The sequence below is a fragment of the Alligator sinensis genome, unplaced genomic scaffold (genome assembly GCF_000455745.1).
Source record: "Alligator sinensis unplaced genomic scaffold, ASM45574v1 scaffold1094_1, whole genome shotgun sequence".
Classification (NCBI taxonomy): domain Eukaryota; kingdom Metazoa; phylum Chordata; order Crocodylia; family Alligatoridae; genus Alligator; species Alligator sinensis.
The window spans coordinates 51,243-63,007 of NW_005842562.1; the positions used below are offsets into that span (position 1 = coordinate 51,243).

Here is an 11,765-nt window from a genome sequence, read left to right on the forward strand (position 1 = left end):
CACCCGCCCCACAACAGCCTGGGACCTGTGTGCCCAGCGGTGCCTCGCTGCCACCACCAGTAGCCCCAGCCCTGCCCTGCGCCTGCTCTGTACCGCCCAGCTGTGGTGCATCCCGCTGCCCCCTGGGCACACAGCAAGGCTGGGGCAGCTCCATGGCAGGACTGCCTTTCTAGACAGCCCAGGCGGTAGAGGCTCCTTCTGGCTGCTGCCGCCGCTGCCCCTAGCCCCATGATACTGGCTGCCACCTGTGCCACGCAGCTTCGACCTGGTGCTCGCTGTGTCTGCTCTGATCTCACCCGTCTGAGCTGAGTAGCAGCAACAGTGGCAGGGCCAGGTAGAAACTGTTGCTTGGTGTCGAGGGAAAGCAGCCACTCCCCCTCACCACCACTGGGCAGTTCTCATTGGGGTTGCCCGGGCTGGGCTTCCCTACATCTCCATCTCCATCGCCACTGCCTCTGGGCTGCTTTGCATCAGCGCCACCTCTGGGCTGCCCAATGTGGCAGCAGTGACAGTGCAGAACAGCTGTAGGGCAGCCCGGGAAGCAGAGATGCAGGGCAGTCTGGCTGTACCAAGAACTACCCAGCAGCAGCAAGACTACTCTCCCTCTGCGCTGAGCAACAGTTTCTGCCCAGTGCCACTGCCGCTGCTGCTGCTTAGCCCAGACAGGAGAGTCCAGAGCAGTCATGGGGCACACTGTGTCAGGGCGGTGTGGTGCAGGTCCCAGCTGGTACTGTGCGGGTGGGGACAGTGGTGGCAGCAGTGGAAGGAGCTGACCCCACCTGGGCTGCCTAGAAAGGCAGTCCTGCTGTGGAGCCAAGCCAGCCCAGCTGTGTGCCCAAGGGGCGGCAGGACGCACTGTGGTCAGGTGGCCCAGGGACCATATTTTGCCCACCTCTGCTCCAGCCTGTACTCTTGCATGGTATTGTCCCATCCTAAGTGCAGGACTTTGGACTTGTCCTTGTTGAACCTCATGAGATTCCTTTTGGCCCAATCCTCCAATTTGTCTAGGTCACTCTGAATCCTGGCCCTACCCTCCAGCATATCTACCACTCTCCACAGCTTGGTGTCATCTGCAGACTTGTTGAGGGTGCACTCAACACCATCTTCCAGGTCATTGATGAAGACATTGAACAAAACTAGCCCCAGAACCGACCCCTGGGGCGCTCCACTTGATACTGGCTGCCAACTAGACATCGAGCCATTGATTATCCAAACGAGACAGGGAGCCATTGATTATCAGAGCCCAATGCTCTAGCCAGTTTTCTATCCACCTGACAGTCCATTCATCCAGCTCATATTTCCTTAGCTTGCCTGCAAGAATTTTGTGGGAGACCATATCAAAAGCCTTGATAAAAATCAATCCACAGAGCCAGTCACCTCATCATAGAAGGCAATCAAGTTGATCGGGCATGATTTGCCTTTGGTGAATTTATGCTTACTGTTCCTAGTCAGTCACCTTTTTCTCCAATAAGTGCTTAGAAATGGATTCCTTGAGGATTTGCTCCATGATTTTTCCAGGGACTGAGGTGAGACTGACTCATCTGTAGTTCCCTGGATCTTCCTTTGTTAAAGATGGACGCTACATTTGCCCTTTTCCAACCATCCAGGACCTCCCCCAATCACCACAAGTTTTCAAAGATGATGGCCAACATCTCTGCAATCACATCAGCCAACTCCCTCAGCACCTGCGGATTTGAGTGGCTCTGCAATCTTAGCCAACTCCCTCAGCATTCCTGGATGCATCCCATCTGGCCCCGTGGACTTGTACATGTCCAGCTTTTCTAAATAGTCCCTATCCTGTTCTTTCACCACTGTTGGCTGCTCACCTCCTCCCCAAACTGTGCTGCCCAGTGCAGTAGTCTAGGAGTTGACTTTGCCTGTGAAGACTAAGGTGAAATATGCATTGAGGACTTCAGCCTTTTCTGCATCCTCTCACTGGGTTGCCTCCCCCATTCAGTAAGGGACCCACACGTTTCCAGATCCTCCTCTTTCTATTGACATATTTGAAGAAACCTCCCTTGTTCCCCTTTCCGTCCCTTGTTAGCTGCAACTCCAGTTGTGCTTTGGCCTTCCTGACTTCATCCCTGCATGCCTGAGCAGTGCTGTTCTATTCTTCCCTAGTTATTTGTCTTTTAAAGTACAGCCAGGATGATTGATTCTGAACTCAATCATTTTGTGGTCACTGCTGCCCAAGTTGCCATCCACTACTATATTCCCCACCAGTTCTTCCCTGTTTGAGCAGCAGGTCAAGAAGAGCATGGCCCCTAGTTGGCTGCTCCAGCACTTGCACCAGGAAGTTGTCCTCTTCACTCTCCAAAAACTTCCTGGATTGCCTGCTCATTGCTGTGTTGCCCTTCCAAGAGATGTCAGGGTGATTTGACGTCCCCTATGAGAATCGGGGCTTGTGACTGGGAAACTTCCACTAGCTGTTTTGAAGAAAGCCTCATCCACCACTTCCTCCTGGTCTGGTGGTCTATTGCAAACCCCCACCACAACATCGCTCTTGTTGCTCTCTCCTCTGACCTTGGGTCTGTTGAGAGTCTTTGGGTTATCTCCAGTTTCCTACTGGAGCTCTGAGCAATCCTATGGCTCTTTTACATACAATGCAATTCCTCCCCCTCTTCTCCCCTGCCTGTCCTTCCTGCACAGTTTGTACCCATCCGTGACCATGCTCCAGTCATGCGAGCTCCCACCATGTCTCTGTTATTCCAATCATGTCCCAGTTCCGTGACTCTGCGAGGAATTCCAGTTCTTCCTGCTTGTTTCCCAGGCTCTGTGCATTCATGTACAGACACCCGAGGTAACTAGTTGATTGCCCTGATTTTCTCAGGAAGTATGAGAGCACCTCCCCTGTAGCCCTTTCCTCTTGCTCTTCCTCCAGGTCTCCTGCTTCCCCACTTACCTCAGGGCTTTGAAGTAGGAGCGTAGCTTTTTTTCCTAAATACTCCACACTCTTCTTGCGTATCTTCCCTGTCAGTGCCTAGCAGTTCCCATCATGTGTATACACCTATTTGTGCTAGATGCTGTATAAATACAGGAAAACGGCAGTCTGCCCCTCCCAAGCTTATACTTTTTAAGTGTTGCATTATATTTATAACTTAAATTGAAGTTATTACAGTCCATTCTCCCTCCAAGTTTAAGATTAGCCCGTCTGTTGGTTTTTTGGAGCTGTTTTGTGGGAGGTATGGTGCTGTGGAGATGGCACGGGACTCAGTCAAGTGTCCTAGGTTCTCTTTCTGGTTCTACTGCTCACTTACTGTCTGACCTTAGGCAAAGTGCTTTCACCTTTCTGTGCTTTTTTTCTTCTCGTTATTTGTATATTGAAACTTTGAAACTGGGGGAAGGTGGGGACTATTCTCTAACAAGGTGTCGGGACAGTGCCTACTCCAGTTTGTCCCCAGGCACTAATGTAATGTAGGCAGATAACTTACTTGTGGATTGCCTTGATCCTAATGTAAACTTTGTAGAGATGCCTTACTATGCTGCTATTTCACTCCAGCTACTGTGTTGTGCAGCAGTAAATGCACAATGGAAGATTGCCCTTTATTAGCTTTTTTTGCTCATTAAATTGTACTGCAAAATCTCTGTCGGAGCAGAAAAATATTTGTCTTGTTTTCCTTCTCAGTGTCTGACAGAGGTTGAACTTCCATCGTGGTGCTGGTTGCAGCTTTCATCTGCAGAGGTAAATGTGCTAAGTATTGTATTACTGGTCTTTAACAGAAGGGGCACTAGCATCCACCTCTTCTGCTTATGTGACAAGATCAAGCATTCCCTGTAGAAAAAGCTTCATTGGATGGATTTATTTAGCATTTAGTTAAATAATTGTTACGTGGAACAGTACTAGTGCTTATAAATTTGCTTGTTGCATCTATTTGGTATTAAATATTGAAAAGACAGTCTACTTATTCATTGATTAGTATAATATGTGTTTCCTTTAAATGTTATGCTGCAAGGATCTTTTATTTTTATTCAGTAACTTTTCCACTTAATTCAAAACCTATTTGAGCAACATCAAAGTATTCCTCATGATTTTAGTGGAACCTAGTGAAGCCATGTTCCTACTTCCCATCCCCCTGACTTATCTGCACATTCTCCTTAAGTGGTCTGTGGCTGTCACTGCTCCGGGTTTGCATGTGCTTTGCATGAATGTAGCTTTCAATGAGACATATGTATATATGATCTCTTTCCAAAATGCCTTGGCAAAAAGAACAGAAAAGGGGTGGGGAGAAAAAATCTCTCGGGTTTCTTTGGTTGACTTTACAGTTTTTTCCTTCACTCTACTTTTCTGTTCATTCATAAGTTTCTTTTAAAAAAAATCAGCCCTGTTTTCCTCAGCCCTCACTCTGACCTGCTACAATACCATCCCTAAGACGAGAACAGAATCCCTTTGGTTGTCAACCCCAGCACCCATCTTGGACGCATCGTTAATGGCCAAGGAACCGGGTTTTCTGTTTCCCATAGAAAAATGGAAAAGCATTGTGGATTTTCCCTTTTAACTGAGAGAAATGTCAATTTCTCATTTTAACAGAGAAATACGCAGATTTTCCAGTTCTGCAAAGAGCTCTGCAGGCTGGCAGTTCCAGCCTGCAAGGGCCTAGGGGGAAGCGGGAGGAGGGCAATCAGGCACGGGGCACCATGTGCATGAAGAGCACCTCCCACAGGTAAGTCTGGCGGGGGGTGGGATTCAGGCCCCCACAGGGAGGGAGGGGAGTGAGCTGGCTGGGGCTATTGCCTAGCCGGATGGTGTGTGGGGCCTGGAGCCAGAATGTGCAGTTGCAGGGTCCTGGCAAGGAGCAGGATGGGGCTGCGGGTGGCTTGTCTGGAGGGGGGGAAAGGGCTGGCTCCCTGCCACTGTGTGCACTCATGGAAGGTGGGGGGCAAGTGCCCCCCAGATCTGTGTGCGAGGCAGGGGCGGGCAGTGGGCTACCTGTTGTGCGCTCAGGACTCCCACCCTGCTGCCTTCTCCTTGGGGCCTCTGCGGCCCAGTGGGTGGGACCTGCAACAGCAGGGCAGAGCGGGACCAGGCGGGGAAACTCCTTGCTACTGCAAGTTCCACACCACCTTGGCAAAGCGCCCCTTACCTGCCTAGCAGCAGCGGTGCAGAGTTGTGCCCGTCACTGCTGCCAGGCAGGCAGGGGCACTTTGCCAGGGCCGCGCCGATCTTGCAGCAGCAAGAAGCTTCCCCCCAGCCCTGCTCTGCCTTGCTGTGCCAGGTCCTGCTCGCTGGGCTGTGGAGACCCCAGGGGCAGGGCAGGGAGTCCTGAGCCCTCAGGAGGCAGCCTGCATCTGCACCCCTGACAGGCTCTGCTCTGGCCATACCACCTGTGGGGGAGGCAGATCTGGGCTCTACTCTCTGTTCCTTGCTTGGGCCGCAGCAGGCACTGATTCCTGTGGGCAGCAGCTGGGGGGCAGAGGGCTGCAGGCCCAGGTCCCTGGCCCCATAGCCCTGGAAGTTTGGGGCCCCCTCTGGAAGATTGGCGGGGGGGGGGGCAGGGGCACCAGCAGTGCCGGGGGCCTGTGGGTGGGATGTGAGGGGCACCAGCAAGGCTGGGGGGCTGTGGCTTGGGAGTGAGGGTCCTGGACCCACATCCTGGTGAGCAAAGAGGGTAGGGGAAGCTCTAATTTTTCCATGATAAAAATCCTGAAATTAAGTACCAAACTTTATAGGTATGAAGAATTTATTTTATTATAGTGATTGAGGCACTAGTAGGTTTCCAAATTGCTTTAAAATTGTAAATATATCAATAAAACATTTGTATTCAACTGATACCTGCATATAGTGGCGTTTCATTTTAATCATGGATTTGGATGTTTTTATTGGAGAATTTGCGATTTTTAAACAGTGAAACCCTGGATCCTTATTACTAACCTCCCGCCCCTTCTGGAACAGGACATCCATCTCAAGGTAGTCATGGGGGACAAACCTGTTCTGGTTTACAGGTAGGCCCCTCAAATAGCATCTCTCAAGCAACAGCTACTTCCCATTCTCACTGAGTGACCGGGCTCTGCAATGGACCCAGATGCTAGCTGTGTCCGTGTCGTTCCCCCAGCCCAAATACAGGCCATGTCATCATTGGACCAGATAACATGGATTATAACATCTGAGGTTCATTCACCTGCAACTCTGCCAGTATCATTTATGCCATCAGTTGGACTGATGGGGCCATCCCTGTGTGTAGGAATGAATTGGCATCAATCTGACATCAGCTCCAGAAAGGCAGGCAACTTTGTGGCAGAGTGCTTTTAACTTCCCTGGTCATGCCATTGCTGACCTCAGGGTAGTTTTTCTTAAACAGAAAAACTTTGAAAACAAACTTGAATGGGAAACTGCAAAACAAGAAATTCACAGGCTGGGTTCTGTTAAGTATGGTCTAAATGGGGACTACAGATTCTTATCCCATTGCACTTTCACCCTATGGGTTTATTATCTGTTTGCCTCTCCCAGCACTGCCTCCTCTCCCCTTCGCCCCCTCCTTTCCTCTCAGTCTTCTGTATTCAAATTGCTCTCTACATTTGGTATGCTGCTCTGTACATCTCCCTTTGCAGCATCTAATGAAATGAGCTTGGACTCGCAAAAGCTTATGGTATATCCTTCTGATTTAGTTAGTCTATAATGTGTACATCTACCCTGCCTTAATCATTAAGATGCAATACAGGAGGATGAATTCTGTGATCTGTTGGTAAAATGAAGAAATTACCGTTTCCCTTATAAAATGGAGATTCAGAAGCAGTTATTAGGAAGCAAAAAAGCACACGTGCTGCAAACTTATACAAAAAAAGTTAGTTAATATAAGTCTGAAAGCCAGAAAAGGCTAATTTGTTGTTTTCCTCTTTTCTGTTGCTTTTAAACTTGTAGTTTATTTGCAAATTGATCAATTCACCTTAAGTAAATAGAAAATCTCAAGACATCTGACTGTTTACCAGTCTCTTCACTTAAGAGCTAGAGTATGTGCTCACATCTAAGCTGAACTATGGTCTAAGATCAGTTCCTGGATATAATTTGTGCTGTCCTCTGCTTCTAATTACAGGCAGGCCAGGCCAGTGGTTAGATTGCTTCACTTATGTGTATGAGCTACTGCCAAGAAAGCACTGTGGGAGGAAACTCCCATGTGTCTTTGCTTGTGTAGTAGAGGAAACTCCCTTGGCAGCTGCCTGCGGGCTGTGGAGGCTTTGAAGATTTGAAACTGAACTTCCACTCACCTACCTAGATTTAAATGTGCCTTTGTTTGCTGATTGTATTTACATTATCTTACACTATCCTTAGCCACTGCCTACAATTTACAGTCATGCTTGCAGTGAGCGATGAATAACGGGGAAAGGGCAAAGGTGGGTCCTCTTTGTGCCAGTTTAAGGTATCAGGGAAGGAGAGCATCTGGCTTGCCCAGTGCATCTTAAAGTTTTTAAAGAGGTGATGTTCTAAGCCAGGAGTGTCAAACATGGAGCTCATAGCTGCTTCATCCAGCCCACTGAGCCACTGGTGGGCCAGGGGATTTAGAGGCATAGCTAGCAATTGGCAGGACCTTTGGCAGAATCCAGCAGAGTGGGGAGCAAAGTTCCTGTTTACTTCATGGCTGCTTAGCCCAACACTGCTTGTGCTGCCATTGCCATGGCAAAAATGACCGCCTGGCCCATGGCCGCTTGCCCCACTACCACCATCGGACCTCATGGATCTGGCCCACCAAAGAGCCCCCATGGACCAGATCTGGCATGGGTGACTTGACACCTCTGTTCTAAGCTAAAGAGCTAAACTGTTTGGGGTAAGAACTTCCCTTGCCCTAATTTAAACACCTCTAGTTAAAGAATTTATGATTGGCTTATTAAAGGTCTTGCACCTAAAATGAAATATTTTTTAGGTAGAGGAATATTCCTAGCAGTGTATTACGTCACTCAGGGATTTTTGTCTTAACTTCTGAAGGATCACTTGGCCTTTTAACCAGAACACAATGAAACGCTCCCCCTGCTGCCAGATATAATGAATCTGTGCCATAAACTCAGAGCAGGTTTCCCCACCCTCAAAAGGCTGGCGGAGTATAGGTCAGAGTTGCCTGGGGTCTAAACGGGGACTACAGATTCTTATCTCATTACCCTTTATCCTTGTGGGTTTGTCTATTTGCCTTTCCCAGCATTATCTCCCCTCTGACCACTGGTGACTGAAAATCAAACCTTCTAAAATATCAGTCTCTTTAAGGATTAACATAGTTATATCAGAGTAGTTAGCTAGACTTAGAGAACTGCCTGGGTTCTCAGTGCGGATGCTCTTGTACTAGAATAAGACTGATTTATTCTGATTTAGCTTAGCTTAACTTCCTCCAAGGTGTCATATGCTGAACTGAAAAACCCATCGTACCAGACAGAAGTATTAACATAAGAATTTGTAGTGGGATAACCATAGTAGTTTTAAGAGACGGACACAGATTTTTTTTGTTTTTTTTTCGTGGGTGATATCCTTTATTGAACCAACTGCATGGTTGGGATAGACTTAATCAGAAGGCAGGGTAGATTTGTACCTTACAGACTAACTGCATCAGAAATGCATAAACGTTCCTAAATAGTGGCTTACTTCATGAATTTTGACTCAAAAATTCGAGTGTTGCAGTGGTTTCAAATATCTCACTGCGAGATTTTTGTAAGATTGTGCTTTGAGCCAGATCTCTTCTGAGAGTTGCAGCCGAAGGGAATCTAGCCTATTGTTGTCGTGACTGAAGGCAACTGCCATGCAGTGTCAGCAGAAGTATTTCACACAGTTGTATAAGGTATGCTACGTCGCAGTCGTGCAAGTAGCTGACAGTTTTCTTGTGGCCTGGAGAAATGCAGTTTCTTTAAAACGCTATTTTTATTTCTTGATGCTTTGCTCATTTGTGTGTACGGCCCATCTCTGGGCTGTGTGGGCTGCTCTCGGACCACTCATACAGCATTTCCTGTAAGTTGGTCAGCAAGAGGAAGCACGCATGCAGCAGCGAGCGTTCAGCACTATACTACAGCTGGAGTATTGAACAAATGCTGGTGGGGACAGCAGCTCAGTGCTAGGGGGTGTATTTTATTGCCCTTTTCCACCCCTGAAGAAGGGACAGGTGTTTTGACTGGAGAACATGTGAAGGCTCAGGAAGAGTACTAATGAAAGATATGGTTGGCTAGCTTAATCTGGTTTTATTCCTACTGGCAAGAATTTCACATGTCTCTTGGCTTGTGATGTTCTGCCCATTTTAAGGGAATAAAATTGTAGTTATTTTTAGGGTGAAATTTATCTCTGCGCAGAGTCAGTAAAATGCCACTTGAGTCCTGTGCTGAAAGAAGTGAATTTTAGTGGTATGCAGGGTCCCTGGCAGACTCTTTCATGAGGGGAGAATCTCAGTCTTCTTAAGAAGATGCTATGTAAAATTATTCCCCATCCACTTCCTTAAACCACTGACATGGGCCCAAAGTCAACAGGTATGAATCGTTCCTTATTAATGTATTTCAGAAAGTTTAACATACCAACTTTTCTGTATATGGTGCTTAAAGTACAAGGATTCTGATGAAGGATTAAGCTAGGAAGTTTCATAGATTTCAAGCTGAATCTTCTCCACAATCAGGAACTGTGTATATGTTTTATCTAGTTTTTCATTCTGCCTCCTCCCCCACAGCTTTGTGCACAAAGCTGTTTCTGTTTTTTGCTGCCTTTCTGTTTCCCAGCAAGCGTTTTGACAGAGTTGGAAATCGCCCAAGGGGAAGGAGAAATCCTTTTTATTGTTGTGCACTTCGATGCAGAAAAGAGGTAGTGGTCTGCAGAGAGATGGAAAGGAAAATAGTTCTAGGAGCTGAGGAAGTAGGGTTGATAAACACCAATTTCTTTTTTTAATTTCATAATTGATTTTTCTCTTAAAAATACATGTTTTAAATGAAATCTGAATTTAATGCAACATATGTTATAGCTTAAAGTTCTTGTAATCTCTTAACTTGTGCTGATTTCACTTTCAGGAGGCATCTCACTTTCAAGCTGAAGTTTGAGAACAGGGCACAATAGGTCATATAAGAGCTCAGTCCTGTGGGAGGGGGCATTGGTTGTGCTGCTGGGTGTAAGTGATTGGCAGCTACTTAATATAAATCATGAGCAAAGAGTTGCATATCTCTCAGGTTAGCAATAAAGCGTTCACCATTTTGTAACATCCTGAAAGGATAAATTAATGCCTCTGAAATGTAAAATGTACAATTAAGAAGAATATTTAATTGCTCAAACAAATGTGTTTAGTGTTCTTGTGCCCACTGATGTAGCAAAAAGCTGTGAAGGCTCTATTTAGCTGGAAGCCTACATGCTTTAAACTTTTTATATCAGCCAGTGAACATGCACCTAACTTTGTAAAATAAGTGAAAGGCAAATGAAAAGGGTGATTTAAAAACCATGATTTCAGTCACCAAGTAGGAAGCTTTTATTTCAGTAAGTTCACTCTGTAAGCAAACAAGTTTCTTTGGATGAATCTGATATCTTTTATTAGACTCAGATAGCCATCAGATTCACCCAAAGAAACTTGTCTGCCTATGTCCTTAGACCAACCCGGCTACAACCTACATCTCTGTAAGCAAATGCATTTTGGATTGGTGAGAAGGGGCTTAAAGGAAGAATGGGTGGACCAAAGAGCAAAGTGTTCAGTTGTAAAAGCAAGAAGAGTAAATTGAAGGGAAGTGTTAGCCAAAGAGATGGGGGACGTGTCGGCTTTACTTTTTTGATATAATGTAGAAAATGCAAGGGCAGGTTTGGGTTTCCTGGTTGTTGGCCAGTGGGGAGAGGGTACTTTCAGTGGAGCATGGTGTTATTGACTAGCTAGCAACAGAAGGGACTGCGAGGAAAGGTTTCATAGACATTAAGGCTGGAACGGACCTCGAAAGATCGAGTCTAGCCCCCGGCCCTAGGGGCAGGAAGTTAGCTGGGGCCACAGAATCCCAGCAACATAAACGTCCAATTGACTCTTAAAGGAGTCCAGAGTAGGTGCTTGCACCACCTCCAGCAGCAGTCTGTTCCAGGCCCTGGGGGCTCAGACAGTAAAGAAGTTCTTCCTTATGTCCAGCCTGAAACAGTCTTGAAGAAGTTTGTGACTGTTTGACCTTGAAAGAGGTCACTTAAAGCCATTCTTAGTTAGCTGTTGTAGAAGCAGAGTTTCTGTCCTGAACTGCATCTTGTTTAAGCTGAGATCCGGCTGATATCATGAAATAAGGCCTAGGTATTAGGGCTGTACAAAGCTTTAGTAGCTGATTCGATTTGGAGGAGATTTAGCCCAATTCGGTGGCTGAATCTCCAACTCCGAATCAAATTGGAAGACCCGTTAAAAGGTCCAAATCAAATCAGAAGCCTCCAAATCGATTCGGAAGGCTTGCAGGAAACGGAAACTGAGAAGAGGGAGGGGTATGGGTTGATCTTCCATATATGGAAGGGGGGGAGGGGAAACTGCTCTGCTATTGTCTTCTGTAGCTGTCCAGTGACTGATCTTTCTCCGAGTTCCCTTCCAATCGCAGTGCTCTAGAGGAGGGACACAGAAACAACATATACAGCTGTGTCTGAAGCAATCTGTGCCTTTTGTGAGCTGTGTTTCTTGGAGCAGCAGCGTCTGAAGGGTTTGGCTTGCTATCTAGTCTCTTGCAAGCTAGTCTCTTTTTTTTTAAGTTGTATCCAATCCTTTCCTACTTACCCTTGCCTACAATCCCTATTCATAGATGTTAGGGTCGGAAGGGACCTCAATAGATCATCGAATCCGACTCCCTGCATAGTCAGGAAAGAGGGCTGGGTCTAGATG

At 46.8% G+C, this 11,765-nt stretch overlaps 1 protein-coding gene across 2 annotated transcripts in view; it reads left to right on the plus strand.

Moving 5' to 3' along the window:
- The window catches only part of SH3BP2 (SH3 domain binding protein 2), a 58,745-nt gene that overhangs the window by 16,614 nt on the left and 30,366 nt on the right, over positions 1-11,765 (plus strand). Inside the window, exon 1 of one of the 2 annotated variants that reach the window (XM_006032329.3) lies at positions 3,621-3,682. The exons of the other annotated variant lie outside the window; for it this stretch is intronic. The gene's annotated coding sequence lies outside the window, so the exon portion shown is untranslated. Of the gene's footprint in view, positions 1-3,620; positions 3,683-11,765 lie in introns of those variants that run through there. 2 annotated transcript variants of the gene reach the window in all.